Raw genomic sequence first — 18,383 nt, 5'->3', positions numbered from 1 at the left:
GCGTTTTTTGACGCATGTATATCTGATAAAAAACGTTATTCTTACACAAACCTAATATATATCAGGCACGAGAGGAAGACGAATGAACACATTTCTAAAGAAATGGCAGAAACACTAGAGAAAGACCTCCAATCTGTAGTGGAATGGGGACATAAATGGTTGGTCACGTTCAATGCCGCCAAGACTAAACTAGTTTCATTCAATAATTACAAGAAACCTCTTCTACCACCTATAGCAATGGCCAACGACTCTTTATCTGAGTGTACATCTTTCAAACTCCTTGGCCTAACGTTCACAGGAAACATGAGTTGGAACAATTACATTGAAGGCATTGCCAGGGGCGCTGCAAGAAAGGTGGGCTCTCTCTACCGTGCTAGACAACTACTAACACCCGAAAGTATCCTGTACCTCTATAAGGCCACCATTCGCCCATGTATGGAGTATTGTTGTCACATTTGGGCTGGTGCATCTGCTACTAGACTCTCGCTCCTTGACAAGGTTCAAAAGAGAGTCGCAAACTTGATAGGCCCTGAACTGGCATCTAAGATTCAGCCTCTGTCCCATCGACGAAATGTTGCATCCCTCTGCCTTTTCTACAAGTATTTTAGTGGTGAATGCTCTGACGAACTGCAATCACTTGTGCCCCCACGACGTGAGCACCCTCGACAAACCCGACAGGCTGCTAAATCCCACCCCCACTCTGTAGAGATCCCTAGATGTAAAATATCTTTCTACTCCAATAGTTTCTTCCCTAGAACCGCTAGACTCTGGAATTCCATTCCAGGTCCCTGCTTCCCCAACAGTACTGACGTGCAGAAGTTCAAGTGTAACGTGAACCGACATCTTGCTGCCCAAATCCCTACATAGTACCCCAGTAGTTGTTGCCCCTGAAAGTAGCATCCTACACCAAAGTTGCAATTTGCCTTGTTTGGGGTGAAAATGTAATAATAATAATAATAATAATAATAATAATAATAATAATAATAATATATATATATATATATATATACACATATATATATAAAGACACAATATTTAATTAAGTATATAAAAGCGCATAATTTATATTTATTTAAATATTATACATTTCTTTAATTATTGGCTTCTGGTTTCATGTATCAAGTGCAACTTAGAAACTGCATGACTAAAACGCTGTTAATTAATTCCTCTAATGACAATCTAATTCTGAATCGAAAAAAAATCTGTCGTTCTCAGAAAAAACTCGTTAAACAAACAAACAAAAATCGACAGTAAATGGCGCCCTAATAACAGTGCTGTCTAATTCTAAATGCGTTAGACATAAAGAAAAAAATAACACCTAAATGGGCTGGTATTAAATTAAATTAAATATTATCTCATTTGAATTTTTATTTAATGCAGAGTGATTATATTTAATTTAAAGATATAGCGATTGTGCTTATTCATGCTTTGGAATTCTGTGTAGAAAATTACTAGAACATAGTCAGTTAAAGAGGAATAATTCTGGCACAATTATTTTTGGAGGTTTTCACTTAAATACTATCTTTGTAAACGTTATTCATATTAAATTAACGTCATATAACGTTAAGTAGTCCAATGTAGTTTCATATATTATCTATTTATAATTGAACTAATCTATTAAAGTTAAATAAAATGCAATTCTTTTATTTAAATTGAAATAATCTCGTAATATAATTAATTGTTCTAAATAAAATATTTACTTCACTTAAAATTTACTCTAAATATTTAATCTAAATATTTTTTTTTCATTACATTTTCACGCCAAACAAGGCACAGTGCCACTTTCATGTAGTGGGCTAATATCAGGGACATTATTTGCAGGGATAATATGTAGGGAGTTGAGCAGCTAGATATATGTTTATATTAGACTTGAACTTCAGAATGTCAGTACAGTTGGGAAAGCAGGAACTCGGAAGGGAGTTCCAAAGTCTAGCAGTTCTGAGGAAGAAACTATTAGAGTAGAAGGCTTTCTTACATTTAGGGATCTCTACTGTGAAGGGATGGGATTTTGCTGCTTGTCGGGTTTGTCGGTACTATTTACTTCGAGGGGGTACAAGGGCTTGTAGCCCGTCAGAGCATTCACCATTAAAGTACTTGTAGAACAGGCAGAAGGATGCAACATTTCGTCGAAGATACAGAGGTTGCAGCTTAGATGACAGTTCATGACCTATCAGGTTGGCGACTCTTTTCTGAACCCTGTCCCAGAGCGAGAGACAAGTAGCAAATGAACCCGTGTGACAACGGTACTCTATACATGGGCGAATGGTGCCTTGTAGTGATACAGGATATTTTCAAGCGCAAGTAACTTTCTAGCACGGTAGCGGGAGCCCACCTTCTTCGTATCAGCCTTGGCAATTCTTCCAATGTATCTGTTCCAGCTCATGTTTCCTATGAACGTTAGACCAATGAGTTTGAAAAAAAGTGCACTAAGATAATGTTTCTTTAGTCATAGCTATTAGTGGTTGAGAAGGTTTCTTGTAATTATTGAAGGGAATAAGCTTAGTCTTGGCCGCATTGAATGTGACCATCCATTTTTGTCCCCATTCAACCACAAATTTTAGGTCTTCCTCTTTTTGCCATTTCTTTAGATATGCATTCATTTGTTCTCCCCTCGTGCCTGTTATAGAACGTGGTGTCATCAGCAAATATACTCATCTCAGAAACAATTTCATCAGGGAGGTTATTTATGAATATTAGGAATAATAACGGTCCAAGTATCGACCCCTGACGTACACCCCATTTATATCATATTGTTTAGATGTACAACCGTCGCTGACAACCTGGATTATTTTCTTATTTAAGAAAGATCTAATTATGTTAAGTACTCCTCCAGAGATACCGTAATATCTTATTTTCCTGAGAAGACCATCGTGCTAAAAAACTGTCAAAGACATCTAAGTCACTGTAAACTCTTCAAATATAATAAAATTAATAATATTTAGTTGAATTAGCCTACGTTAAATACACAATCAAAATAAAGATTTCTATTAATAATTACACATGTTTGTGAAGTTGTATTAGCTGTATTATTCGGATTATTGTTCTCATAATGAGTGTTATTCTTACAATGTTTCATCCGATGTAAGTTTTTACCTTTTTAAGGTGTGTCTTGTCAAACTCGAGAACATTTTTTATCAAACTCGGGAATCTTTACGGAGTTTCGAAACGAATCTTTTATTTAATTAACAGGGGTAGGATGATATCGGGTAGAGATCTGAAATAATTCGCAATTATATTTTTCGTATCATCTGCACTCATTATTAAACTTTCAAGTTTTAGAAGAGTTCATATCCAACTGAATTTGACCCATTGCGAGAGCATGCAATCCCCTTGGATTAAGTAAAGGCTTCCTGTCAAAATTCTGTGCAGATTCCCGAGTTCGACAGAAAGATTACCAAGTTCGACAAAATACACCCGAAGAAAGTCTAAAGTTACATCGGTCGAAACATTCTGCGAATAACACTGTAGACGAGGACAGTAACCCGAATAATCCAAACAATAAAATTCTCGCAGTCTTAACAGTAAAATTCATGCAGCTTTGCTAAAATAGGAAAGCATTGGAAACTATGTCTTTCTTTTGTTACTGTCCGCCTCCGTTACATATGAGGCTGCATGTATCTGTACGGTGGAATATATAATCAAAGGTGTTTGCTGCATCCTCTTTTAATATAATACTCTCGACTACACCCGCTCTCTATTACTCACACATACATTCGAACTCACACTTAAAAATAAGTGAACACATCTGCTGACACATATAGGGGAAAAATGCTTCATTTTAACAGAAAGTAATTTTCTTTTCGTGTGGCATGAATGTGACAGCGGTGTCAAATGTAATTGAAGAATCGGTAAAAAATAAAAATAAAATAAAAAGCTAAGATTCAAATTAAAAAAAATAATAAAAAAAACGAATATTCGCAAATGATTCTTTTTGTAATATTTGCTTTTCGCGGTGAAAAGAAATGAACATTTCGGAAACAGCCTGTTTATTTCAAATACGAACACCGAGTATAGGGGACCGGAAATTGTGTATACATCTGCGCTAAATACAAGGAAGCGAATGCACTACTTACCTGTCAATTCTTGGTCCGATTCGTATGGATTTTGTGAATGAAAAATGTACACAGAATTTGAACGATGCAAAAATCTCTCTTGAAAATTGAACGCGGAGAAAGGCGTTTATGCCATACGGTATCGCATTTTATACTTATATTTTGATAGAGACCCAAACACAATTACATTTTTAAATTCTTTGACGATTGTAAATAACACGTTTCCTACCGTCTAAGCTAGTGATCCTCAATATGGCGCGCATGGCCCACCAGTATAATCATTAGGATTGTGACAACAGAATATTCTTTTCATCAGTTAATATTTTATTTTATCAGTTAATATTTTATATGTTTTTATATAGAGTTATGTGGTTCTCGGTTGATTAACTGAGTCTAACTGTGTCAGATATATACGCGAGAGTCAAAACAATGAAAAGAATATGCTGTTGTCACAGCCCTAATAATCATAGTATTATCGTGACGAGACAAGTATAATCCGCGCAACTATTGACTAACTAAACCAACAACAACAACAACAACAACAACAACAACAACAAAACTCGAACAATCTATAATTTTATGTAACTCAATACTCAAATTCAACCACCTATCCTGGTCTTCATACGACACCGATACTAGGTAAATTTGGCCGATTTGCTCTGAAAGCAAAACAATCCTGGAAATATTAACTTCACAAACAGTCCTCAGACGCAAGTATCTCTCGTTTTATTCCGAGAGTGATTTTAACGAAGTAATAGTTTTTAACCACAACGTCTCATATTACAAAATGTTCATCTATCTGGCTAGGAGTAAGGTCCACATCGCTTTACTGTACGGAGTACTGTCATCATATTTGGGGTGGTGGATCTATATTCCATTTGAAGATTTTTCATAACATGCAAAACCCATCTGTATTTTGATTGACCTCACCATTCCTTCTACGTAACTTCTTTTTCATAGAAATGTTACTTGTCTGAATCTTTTCTATCTAAATACTATAATAGAATATGTTGCCCCGAATTGTTTGATCTACTTTGTCTTGTGGTCTTTGTTAATTAGTTGTTTTTATAAGTCATTGTAACAGAGCTTCCTATTCCAGTAGATTCTTTCCCAAAACTGCAAGTTTTTGAAACTGTCTTCCAACTGAATGTTTTTCCATCCCTATAACCTTAGTCTTTGCTTAACTTTTTTTCGTTTTTGTCCTGATTTCGTCTCTATTCCTTATTCTCTGATAGATTTGTTTTTCCACCTTAAAATTAGAATCCTAAATATATACAATAGAACTAATATCTTTCAACGTTTTAAACTTAAACCGTTATAAATTACAACAGCGTCTATAAACATAGACACATAATTAATATTTAATAATAACCCCATCCTCTCATTATATACCCTCCTACTTATTTAAATTCCAACGTCCTCGCTCTCCCACTTCCATCCCTTCTAATCTAACTCCCCTTTATCTGAAACGATTGTTTCAATTCTTGTTGCCCATCTATGAATTCTGACGACGATGGTCGGATCTCTCCTCATTTTCAGAGGATAACTTCCTAGCGAAAACAATATGTAAATTCATTCTAGACTCACAGCAATAAATGTCCTATATATATATATATATATATATATATATATATATATATATATATATATAAAAGTTTAAGACTAAGGTTAATACGCACTTCCTGTCTTTAAGACAATCGGTGTTTTTTTCTTGTTAGCTCCTTACATCAAGTAGCTTACATCACGCCATGTGTAAAACGATTTTCATTAACAAAATCGGTAACAAAATTAGGACCAGAGTGTCAACGTTATAATGTTGCATATAATTAACTGAACAACTCAACCATCGTCGAAAGAGATTTGATGTTATCATTTCCTTATTCATCCTTTGCAGTATGTGGCTTTAGTGTTTTCAATAACTGTACTTGAATAGTAGAAATCAACTAATCATAAAGACTTCGGTTTTACGCTGATTAAATTGATAACCAATACGAATTCTATCTGTAGCATGTATTTGGAACTTATTACAACGGGATCGCTTATTTGAAAATTACAAAATACTTGTCATCAAGTTGAATGCCAATAACGTCTTGTACAGCTGTGTTCTGAAGTCATCAAATTTTCTTCATTCTGTTCATCGATTACAATGGCCTCATAAGAGTGTTCCAATAAAATGTATACACTTTTTAAATGACCATAAAACCAACATTTATTATAAGAAAGAAAAGTTTCATACATCAAAACGCTAATATAGAACCCAGCAAATTATCGAAAGTATTCAAATTGTTGGCCATTATGGTACATGGACAGCTGACAACGCCTACTGATTGAATCGAAAATGTTCCTAATCAGTCTATTTGGTATGTTTATACATCTTCTTTCAATGGTTGCTTTCAACTTATTCATTGTAGCTCGTTTTGTGATCTGACCTTTGTGTTTAACATGCCCCCACCTTCCCACCCGTCCACAAAAAAGAAAGAGAAAAATCCATGGGGAAGGGGTCACATCTTCTGAGCGTGGACAGTATTCGACACTTACGCTTCGTTCTACCTATCTGTTTCGCCGGGGACTATCAAGATATGCACTTACGACATGATGATAGTGCGGAAGTGCTCCATCCTGCTGGAAATGTCATTTTCTATTCTTAAAGATCTCTTGGGGACGTTATATAGCGTATTCATATAACAAGTTGAGATAATTTAAAGAGTGCATACATTTTATTGGGAATCCCTATAGTATGGCTATTTAATCAAATAATCATCTTATTAACCTTTATTCTTGGGTGGTTTTAGTTTTAATAAGTGGTGAATTATTAGTATTGAATAAAAAAAAAACAAGTATGGTACATAAAGATTTTATGATGATTTCGAATCACATCATAATTATTATTTCATTATCAGAATATTTCTCTATACAGATATTTTAGGTTTAAGGCTTTCATATCTTTTATTTATTAAAAACTACACAATTATTTAACTGCATTTTTAATTTTTTATTTGATAGAGACTTTTTTTGTCTAAAATGCGCCAAATATTTGTGCTATTGTTTTTCATATTCTTTTGCAAAACACGACAGAGTTTTGCAAAACCCCAAACCATAAAATCATAAATTTTGCTATACAAAAAAGCAACAAAACCCCCCCAACAAAAAACAAATCGGAAACAATAAAACAAAGGAACAAAGGCTGTAAAATCATTTTTATTTCATTATAACAAAAGAACGCGAATATCGAATGAGGAACAAGTCTTCATATTATGAAACGACTTGTTCACGTTTTAATAGTGTATTCATTTTCCCTTTGAGTTTTTTAACAAACTTCTGCATTCACCAAAATATCTAAAATGACAGTTTAAGTTCATACATATTGACATGCTAAATATTGGGCGAGTGTACTCGCTAGTATTTAACTATTAGTTCAAAATAACAAGAAATGGAAGCTCAGTCGGGATCTACTTGCGGAACTGAAGTCAGAAATTACTATCTCTGTGAGAATTGATATAAACCGATGTGACATAATCTGGTACAAGGGAGTGTGCGTGAGTGAAGTCGTCGGTTCCTTTGAAGAACTAGCAGTATGAATAAACAATTTTTAAAATACGCTAATAAAATATAATTAAACAGTGATTATCGATCTGTCTTTCTCCCCAGCCTACTAGTCGATGATTTGGAATGATGATCAAGTCGAATAAACTTTATCCGTCTTCCAAACAAGGTTTAATATTGACTTTCTTTTCGATGTTTGAAAGGAGTTATTTGTAGACGGGTCTTTTTTCTGTCGGGGAAGAGCACGAGAGCGCAAATGCAGGAAAAATCAGCTATCAATCATATTTTTGTTAAAACTGGAACTTTTCACTAACAGTTGGTGATAATTTTTTTTTAACTACAATCTGGATACTTATGCAAAGAAGGTACCGTGCTAAAATAAAAATGTTATTATTTAAAAACCCATTCTAACATGGAGAAGGCAGGGCATTTTGTAACTATTCTGTATTACATAATAATTTAATATAGGAAAATATACCGTAAAACTTAAATACAACTTGAAAATACTAGCAAAAGATAGTACGGTACCTTTTCTGCATAAGTACCGCAATCTGTCAACTTAAAAAAAGCGATGTTCAAGTGTCAAAACTATAGCATTCATTGCCTCTTGTTTATCTGCAACCTCTTATTATACAAAATATGTGATAATCAATTTCATAAGTTATTACAAGATTTGTTATTTATAAATTATTATTATATTATTAGAGCATATGAAAAGCTTCCAAGAACGATTGAAGTTTGTGTCTTACGGTATTAATCTATTTTATTTAAGCAGAATGCAATGCTTATTAATATATTTTCTATGTGAATATACAAATTGTGTTATTCTAATAAAGTTTGAGTGCAGCCAAATAGATATTCGTAGTAGTTATATTTTTTCAAGGGAAGACTTTGTATCTAAAATAAAAAATAAACATATCGTATTTGTATGCTTGTATATTTACATTACATATTAAGAGTATCGATTTTATTTTGCTTTATATAAATACTTCTTGTCACACAACAATGAGAAAACAATAATTGGCACTAATAATATTTCGTTGGCAAAGCTCCACTTTTTTATTATTAGATACATCTCTTTTAGCATCGCCTGTCATATAAAATGTGAGTAGTGATTTTTACTTGTGATTTTTTTAAATAGTTTGATAAGATCTAAACTGGATTGTCTTTTTAGTATGACCAAGTTACGAACATAAAACAGTCCTGCAAGCAATAATGGTTAACATCTTAAAAAGTATAATCTATGTTTTGCTAATGTCGTAAATCAAATTAATTTTGATCAACATAAGCATGTATGTATATATATATATATATATATATACATATATATATATATATATATATATATATACATAGGATTAAAAACAAGACCTTCCAAAGGGCGAATGAACCCCTTTTTCGGGGGTCAACGGCCAACTAGCACCGTTTGTGTTTGTGTGTATGTATATGTGTGTTGGGGTAGAGAGCGCTCCCGTAAGCGATGGTGAAGGCAACCTTTCTAGGAGAAGCAAATCTCTGATTTAAAAAAAACATAAAGCGGGAGACCAGTACCCGCATTTAGCTGGTCTGCAGGTTAATTTGTTGTTGGCTATCTTGCTCTTGCTTGTTGCTGGATCTCAACATTTTGAACTGAGAGAGAGACTTAGCTGTCGTACAAAGTAAGACTCTGTAACGTCTGTGTATAGATACTCCCTCAGACTATTAAAATGGACCTGTGGCGATGAAAGTCATTTTTGGGCTCATGGACTTTTAAGTGTCTGAGGGAGTGGCATTCGTCTGACAAGACGTTGCAATCATCATATATATATATATATTTACATACGCACACATACACACACACGCATACATACACAAATAAATATATTAACTGACGTTTTGAAATACTTTCAAATTACAGATTGTATAATACTATACAATTAAAGTCTATATAAATATTATATCAATATTTATAGGAGAATTCCAATCAGATAAAAAGCTAGAGATAGAGCAATAGTACAAAGGAAATTTTGGAGTTAAATTCTGTAAATTAAACAAATCCAACACATCTTTTTTCAACAATGAATACAAAATGTTCAAATGTTTTCCTTAATCCATGGATTTTCAACAAATTTTCATCTCATCAGAGGAATAATTAAACTTGAAACTACCAGCAAAAATATCACGGGAACTTCTTCTTTATCGCAATGTGTCAACTATTTTTTAATAAAAGTGATGTCTGAGTGTCGGAACTATAACATTCATCTGTTTTATCATTTGTTGAAAATACATAGATTATAGAAAAAAAAACTTTAAAATGTTGTATTCCTTGTTGAAAAACATATTTTTCTGTAATTTATGCATAAACGCCATTAACTCTAAGCGATTTGATCTAGTTTCCGAAGGAAATTTCTAGGGAATATCAAAAGCAGAAGCGATATCCAGATACACGTTTAACACACCCACATCGAGTTGTTTCTGTTCTGGATGTTCCCATTTTTCTCCATTGGATTTTCATCCTATCCCTTTCCGCCCTCTTTTCCGTTTCTTGCTTTCTCAATCGAATCACTTCAAACTGTCTAAAACTGTTAAATGACTTTTTTATGCAAATATTATAAACTTCATATTATTTGTTTCCTGCGATGCATTAACCTGCAAAATTTATTAAATATTTTGCAAACCTCTTCTTCCCTGTGATGACAAGAATCGAAACTTCATGGAATAAGTTTTTTTTTGTATACCCTCCCTTAAGGCTTATAAAGTTTTTTCTTGAAAATTTGAATATATTTGCAATATCAAGATTTTATATATATATATATATATATATATATATATATATATATATATATATATAAATGTTTGGAGGTACAGAATTTATATAAAATAGGCGGAAGTTTCTCAAGAGCTCTTTCGGCTATCATCTCATCAGGAGAAAATTGATAGCGTACAAAATAATATTATGTCGAAAATAAAGAGTTCTAATGGGGAACTTATTGAATGTGCGAAAAGTACGGGGACACTAAAATAAATTTATTAATGTTTAAAAACGATTAAAATATTGGCACAACGAGGGGGAAAAATGTTAATCGTTTTTAAACGTTAATAAATTTAGTTTAGTGTCCCCGTACTTTTCGCACATTCAATAAGTTCCCCATTAGAACTCTTTATTTTCAACATAATATTTTGTACGCTATCGATTTTCTCCTGATGAGATGATAGCCGAAAGAGCTCTTGAGAAACTTCCGCCTATTTTATTGAAAACTGTATATATATATATATATATATATATATATATATATATATAAGAATTATAGACAAGGCCCTCATATGGTGGTATACGTAGATTTATTTGGCGATGTAATAAGAAGACACAGTAATTGGGGAGGTACTATATGCACTTTATACTTGAGTATTTTAAAGTCTAATGCTTCTCATCAGAAAAACGGTGTAACTGGCTAGTTTACAAGCATTTCAATGCGGCATCTAGGTAGGTGGACAATTGTGAGTGTTAAAGTATCTCGTATATAGGGGTGTGATGGACTAGGATGATTGGGTGGGGATGTTAAATTAATGTAGGTGAATTTTAGTAAGCTGGGGGATTGCGATAGATTAGGAGCTATAAGGAATAGAGGGGGATAATATACTATTGAAGCAAATGGTGTGATGATATATAGAGATATAAAAAGATGGTTGGATAACCGGGATAAATTGCATATTCAGTGAGCAGTGGGATTAGATGGATACGGATGGTTTAAGATAATATAGATTGCTAAAGATAATAAAACGGATGATAAAAAGTGAATGCAGTAAGTGCAGTTGATAATATAGTGAATAAGGCCAGTGATAATAGTCTGGTAAAAAATATAGTGAAATATATATACATATATATATATATATATATCTATGTATATATATATATATATATATATATATTTGTGTGTGAGTACAGGAAAAAGTAAACAATGAGAGGTAGATCGATATTAACAATATATATATATATATATATATATGTATGTATGTAAGGAGTGAAGGGGAGAGATGGAGTCAAGATATAGTAACCTAAACTAAAATGAAGGAAACCTTAAATAAATAAGATGAAATAAAGTATGTGTAAAAATAAACTGAGGAGTAATATATATATATATATATATATATATATATATGTATGTATTTTTTTTTTACACAGTGATCACCACTTATCAAGGCCCGGAAGCCACTCAGGGATAAGGGTTATTGCAAGTACATTACGTTAGTGTGGAGTTTTGCTGAAGTGTTTTCTTAAGGGGGCGGTTCATTAGGAATTTGTTAACATTGGACTTGAAGACATCCAAGTTGTAGTCCGGAGGGAAGCAGGCAGACGGAACAGAGTTCCACAGGCGTGCAGTTCTAAGAAAGAAGCTTTGTTCATGGAATCCGCGTTTTGATTTGGGCACAGATATAGAGTGGGGGAAATTTTTCACAGTGGATTCAGCTAGACGGGTGTTTTTCGTGAAAGATTGGCGAGGGGGGACCAGAGATTGGAGTTCAGACGATCATCTGCCATGGAAATAACGATAAAACAAGGACAGGCTCGCAACGTCTCTTCTATGGGAGAGAGGTTGCAGGGTAGAGAAAAGGGCATCCCCCACTAAACCACGAAGTCTATTTTGTACTCTGTCAAGGCAGGATAGGCTGTTTTTAGCAGCTCCTGCCCAGATATGGCAACAGTATTCCATCCTTGGACGTACTTGGCTTTTATATAGATAGAGAATTGCATCCGTAGTGGGATATATATATATATATATATATATATATATATATATATATATATATATATATATATATATGTATATATGTATGTATGTACGGCACAATCACGTTGACACACAGATTCTCCCTAGATTACCGAAGTTAAGAAAAGTTGAGCTTGGTCAGTACTAGATGGGTTACCATTTGGGAAGGCTAGACGCTGTATGTGCTTTCTGCTTATCTCGGCATTGTTTCCATTCGTCGTGAACCTCCACTTTCCACTGATATTCAACAATGTCGACTCAGAAGAGGTGTGGTTGGAGATTGCGCAATTCTTGCCACAAAATATCACGCGCAGGCACCCTTACAGTGGATATACATAGTCTGTCAAAACTGTAGGAATCCTTTTTTTAATATATGTATGTACGTATGTATGTATGTATGTATGTATAAAGAATAAAAAAAAACTCCGAAAGAGGAGAGGGACATGAGATACAGCAATTTATAGATACAAGGTTAAGGAAGAGTGATAGAGTATATATAAAAAAATATTTCGCACGAGGAGAGTACGTAGAAGAACAGGTGTGGAAAGCGGAGTGGGATAAGCGTAACAGAGAAAATATAGGGAAAGTCACAAACATAATCAGGTATGTGAAAAAATATTTATATATACATGAATATATATAGAGAGAGATGGAAGAGTACAAATTAAAAAAATGACAAAATGGGTACCCGGTAGCGTAGAATAAAAATAAAATTAAAATGATATATCAAAGAAAAAAAGAAATTTTCCACGTGCGTGAGCAAATAAAAGACGCAAGCTTGATATTAATACAGTCTCAAGAATTCTAATAAAAGAGAAAAGTTCCAAATGGGTTAGAATCCAATATAATAAGAAATATTTTTCGTGCGTTATAATCCGAATGAGATTATATGTATGCAATTATATACTTACATAGACGACAAAACATATAGAGTACATACAGACCCATATACGCATATATATCCCTCTATCGATATGCTGGAATGAACAAGCTCCAAAAAGGAGGAATTATGGTCAGACCCTCGCTAGGATTAAGAATTTCCTTATAAGGCAGAAGCTCCTTCAGTGTGGGCGAGGTGTAAGTGATATTTATTTTGCTTCCCCACGAAAGCAAAATGTGACACAAGGTCGTTTTTAATGTAGGTGAAGAAAGCTCTTCAAAAGAAGGGCAAAAAGGGCACCTTGGTAGGGACCAAAATAATAATTGCCTCAGTATAGAGAATTTCTCCTCCATTGGCCAATGACAAATGCACTAAAGTGTAGCATCAGAGCAGATACAACACTTTGATCTTGCACCGAACCCCATTCTAAGTAGGCACAAAGAGACTGATGCTCAGACAGGAATATTAGGTGAGTGTATACTCGACTTCCACTTACATGACGACAACGTTAAGACGTATTCAGGGTCAAACTTATTTATATATACGATTTTATATAAAACTATTATAAGGGACTACGTCTTCTAATATTGTTCAAATTGTTTTGAAAACAATCTCAATAAATTAATTTTTCTGACTTCAGAGCATGAATATATTAATTAATTACATCCGAATGATAAAGAAATAATCAGTCAAAAATCATAATTTTTATTTATTTTATTTCGACGAATATCTATTTTTTTCCATCCCACATCACACCGTTACACGGCCCGTGATGTTTTGTTTTCGAATATTATCCCTTTTTTAATGATCCTCTCTGAAAAGCAGTCATTAAACACATGGCAATATTTTCGCTAAACGTGCGTTAGGCAGAAAACTATAGGTATTCACATATAAGTTACGTACGTGTATATATTTATATACTTATATGTACAGTACTCTCTTCTAAACTAATGACTCTATCACTATTATTGTATTCCGAATGCACTTGTCAAATGTAAGAGTTAAAAATGCGAGCTATATTAATTTTTGTAGAATTACAAATGAGAAAAAAGCCTTTCCTGATTATTTAGAGCCATCCCACTCTTGTTAAAGTTTAATAATATATATAAGACATTAATTAATAAATATTCTACCAATCGCATCCTTTGGAGTATGTAAAAGGATTACAGGGCAATAACATGGCCACAAATTCCATTTCGAAATTCATATCTATCAGATTTTCATTATATCCCTATTTTAATTACTGTAATAGGAGACGTATGCTGTGTAAAACTGTTTCGTCTGGGAGATAAATTTTACTAGTCCTAGAACGAGTATTCTTCTAGTATATATATGGAGTTTAAGATGTTTATATATCTATATCTATCTATCTATCTATCTATCTATATATATGTGTGTGTGGATATATATATATATATATATATATATATATATATATATATATATATATATATATATATATATACAAACCAGGTGGGGGCACACGAACGGAAGAAAAACAAACCGATATCAGACACTGCGTGCCGATTGCATGGAAAAGACTTGAGATGCCATGTGAATCATATTGAAGTTGGTTGTCGTGGATTCCTAACACACGCAATCATCTCGGTTCTTACAAAAATAGGAATCACGGGCCGCAATCTGCAAGTTGCCTCTGGTTGTCTTAAGAACACAGCTCAATATGCGTCAAGCTGAATTTGGTCGAGAGCGAAAATACGTCAGCATGAACAGATGTTATAATTTCTCCTTGTTATTCTTTAAAATACAATGCCCGGTGGCAAAAGCTGCTTGGTAGTACCGTCTGGGGCTACCGAAACTGTTATCACCCTGGTTAGCGGCTGATAAGAGCACGATATCGCAATACTTTCACATGTTGTATGATAACAACATATTTTTTTCAGCTGCTGATATTTTGTTTTACATTAATTGATTCTTTATTTGATTTAAAATAAACGGTTTGCCCCTCCATATATATATATATATATATATATATATATATATATATATATATATATATATATATATATATATACACACACACATGTAATGAACAACACTTTTGCTATATTCCAAACTTCAAGTATTTTTTTTTTGTTTTACCAATCATTTTCTTCCAAAATATCAAACTTGGCTACATAGATCTGTTTTATTCATGGGGAACAATCAAGATGCATATGTCAAAATTACATTTTTTAGTGAACTTGTCATTAAAAAACAGAAATGTATAACTAGTTAATATCTAAATAGGTCATTAACGCATAATATCAGTTAGAACGACAATGCCATTTTCAATTCCCTGATCCATTCGGGTGGAATATAAAATAGGAAGCGTTATTTTTGGAACGTCCCAAATATATATGTTTGTAGCTGGACTCGTAATCATGAAGTATTTTAGACAAAAGAGTAAGTAAAGATGAAGTATATGACTATTTCGGAATAAAATTTTCTGTGTGAATTGAAATGCAGATAAGTTTAGCGGATGTTACGTCAGAGATGCAATCGAAACGGTAGCGATTTCTATTGTGGCAGCTGGATGAAATTCTTGAAGCCGACAAGACGTATCTTAAAATGTTATAATCCGTTTTTGTGATAATTGTCATAGGCATTTCCGTATCCGTCTGTTCTCTCTGTGCGTTGCATGTTTGATTTTCAGCCCTAAACGTCGATTCTCTGATATGAAATAAGTCTACCTTTTTCTGAAAGTACGCATTTACATAATTTATTAATTAATTAAAATAGTTAAAGTTGTGAGATTTGTATAATTTTATGATTGAAGATTTTTTAATGTAAATTTCTACCAATTAAATGTTAAAATGATAATATGTGACAGTATTGGATTGTCTGAGCCACCACCACCTCTCATATTTTAATTGGGAATGCTGGTGCCATATGTACGTGTATTAATTTAATAATTTAATCATCCGACCGTGGAAATTTACATTATGTATATTATCCTTTCATTGGAATATTTCCAAAGGCGAATTTGTCAGTTCAGTCACTTCTTTCAAAACTTACGATACCTTCGCCTACCACACACTCTCTCATACATGTTTCATGTCATATCCGTTAATTATCATCCATTTCCTGTTTCCGCGAAGTTAGTTGTATTTTAATCCTACTAATCATCTTGTGACCTCCTTTTTGCAAATATAACTGTCACACACACACACACACACACACACACACACACACACACACACACACACACACATATATATATATTAGTTGATATTATATGAAATTATTAACTTCCAAATCTGACCCTCAAGATCGCCATGGGCATGGAATATGTGCCTATATAAAAGATGGCTTTCCATGTGGTAGGGACATCTCCAGAGAAGATCCTAACTTACCCTACATGTGCTTCCGAGTAGCACTAGCTCACACTACGGCATTTATATTTACTCTCTATCGCCCCCATAACAGCGGAGTTACTATCTTTAAAAGCATATCTGAGAAAATTGACCAAGTTCTATCAGCATATCCTTCAGCTTACATTCACGTATGTGGATACTTCAATGTTCACAATGTGGAATGGTTGACCCACTCAAACAAGACCGATGATGAGGGGAGATTCTGTCATGATTTCTCCATTGCTTATGACCTCACTCAGATTGTTCACGAACCCATCCGTATGCCCGACAATGACGGCCAGTATGCAAGTCTCTTAGACATTTTCTCACAACTTGCCCTGAACTATGTTCAGTTTCCGTTCTGTCTCCTCTTGGATCTTCCGACCACTCAGTTGTATCAATTAAGATAAAAATGAAATGTAATAAGTCCTCAGACGTACCTCTCCATCGTACAGTATATCGATACACTATGGCTGACTGGGATAGTTTCCGTACATTTATATCGGATCTTCCTCTGCGTTCCATGTTTAAAAAGGATGTGTCGTCTATAGTATCATACCTGACAGAATGGTTAATTGTAGGTATAGACAATTTCATACACTCGAAAAAGTTCCAGCAGAAACCTAACAGCCAGCCATGGTTTTCTCCAGAATGTGCTGCTGCTATTGCGCACAGAAATCACTTTTTCCACTGCTTCCAACGTAATAGATGTATGGAAACTAAAGCTACTTTCAGGACTGCCAGCAACCATTGTAAGAAAGTAATAAAGAACGCAAGAGAGTTGTATGCTCAGTCCGTCAAGTCAAAAGGAGCTGAGCAGCGGCTTGGTTCCCACCAGTTTTGGCAAATTGCAAACAGAATCCTGAACAGAAGCGTGTGCTCTATCCAAACTATCATCAATGGACCTGAGTTAATCTCGTCAGCATCAGACAAAGCCAAACTCTTTGCCAAGAACTTTGCAGCCAATTCTATCCTTTGCGACCAAGGCTGCCAACCCCCAATATTTCCTCCTGTGTGTGATATACAAATATCTGTATGTGATGTTGCCAAGCTAATCAAAAACCTTGATTCCAGTAAAGAAACCGGCCCTGACGGTATTCCAATTATAGTACTCAAAAAACTTCAACCAGAACTAGCACCCATACTTACAAAACTGTTTAAACGTTGTCTTAAGGAAAATTGCTTCCCATCACCCTGGAAAATCTCATCAGTATGCCCTGTATTTAAGAATTCAGGTGATCGTTCAATCCCCTCTCAGTACAGGCCAATAAGTCTCCTGTGCGTCATGAGTAAGTTGCTGGAATCTGTGTTAAATAGAGAAGTAATCAACCATCTCAGCAAAAATAACCTTCTTAATGACACACAATATGGTTTCCGTTTTGCTAGATCTACAGCAGATGTGCTTACAGTTATATCTCATAGGATTAGCGAATCTCTCGACATAGGCAACCTTTCTAGGGCAATTGCTCTTGACATATCAAAGGCCTTTGATAGGGTATTGCATAAAGGTTTACTTCACAAGATCTCCAGCTATGGTATAGCTGGAAATGTCTTCTCAATTATTAAATCATTTCTGTCTGAAAGGTTCATAAGAGCGGTAGTTGATGGGCAAAAATCAGAAGCTCACAGTATAAATACTGGAGTCCCTCAGGGATTTATCCTGGGCCCAACTCTTTTCCTGATCTACATTAATGATCTTCCAAATCACATCCTTACATCATTCGTATACATTTTTGCTGACGGCACTACCATCTATGGTAGCACATCTAAGACAGTAAACGACCAAGTTCTCTCCGATTCTCTCTCC

This window comes from Euprymna scolopes, chromosome 13 (assembly GCF_053919585.1).
Source record: "Euprymna scolopes isolate OS-2025 chromosome 13, ASM5391958v1, whole genome shotgun sequence".
Classification (NCBI taxonomy): domain Eukaryota; kingdom Metazoa; phylum Mollusca; class Cephalopoda; order Sepiida; family Sepiolidae; genus Euprymna; species Euprymna scolopes.
The sequence above is the reverse complement of the archived record's forward strand: the minus strand, read 5'-3'. Positions refer to the sequence as shown.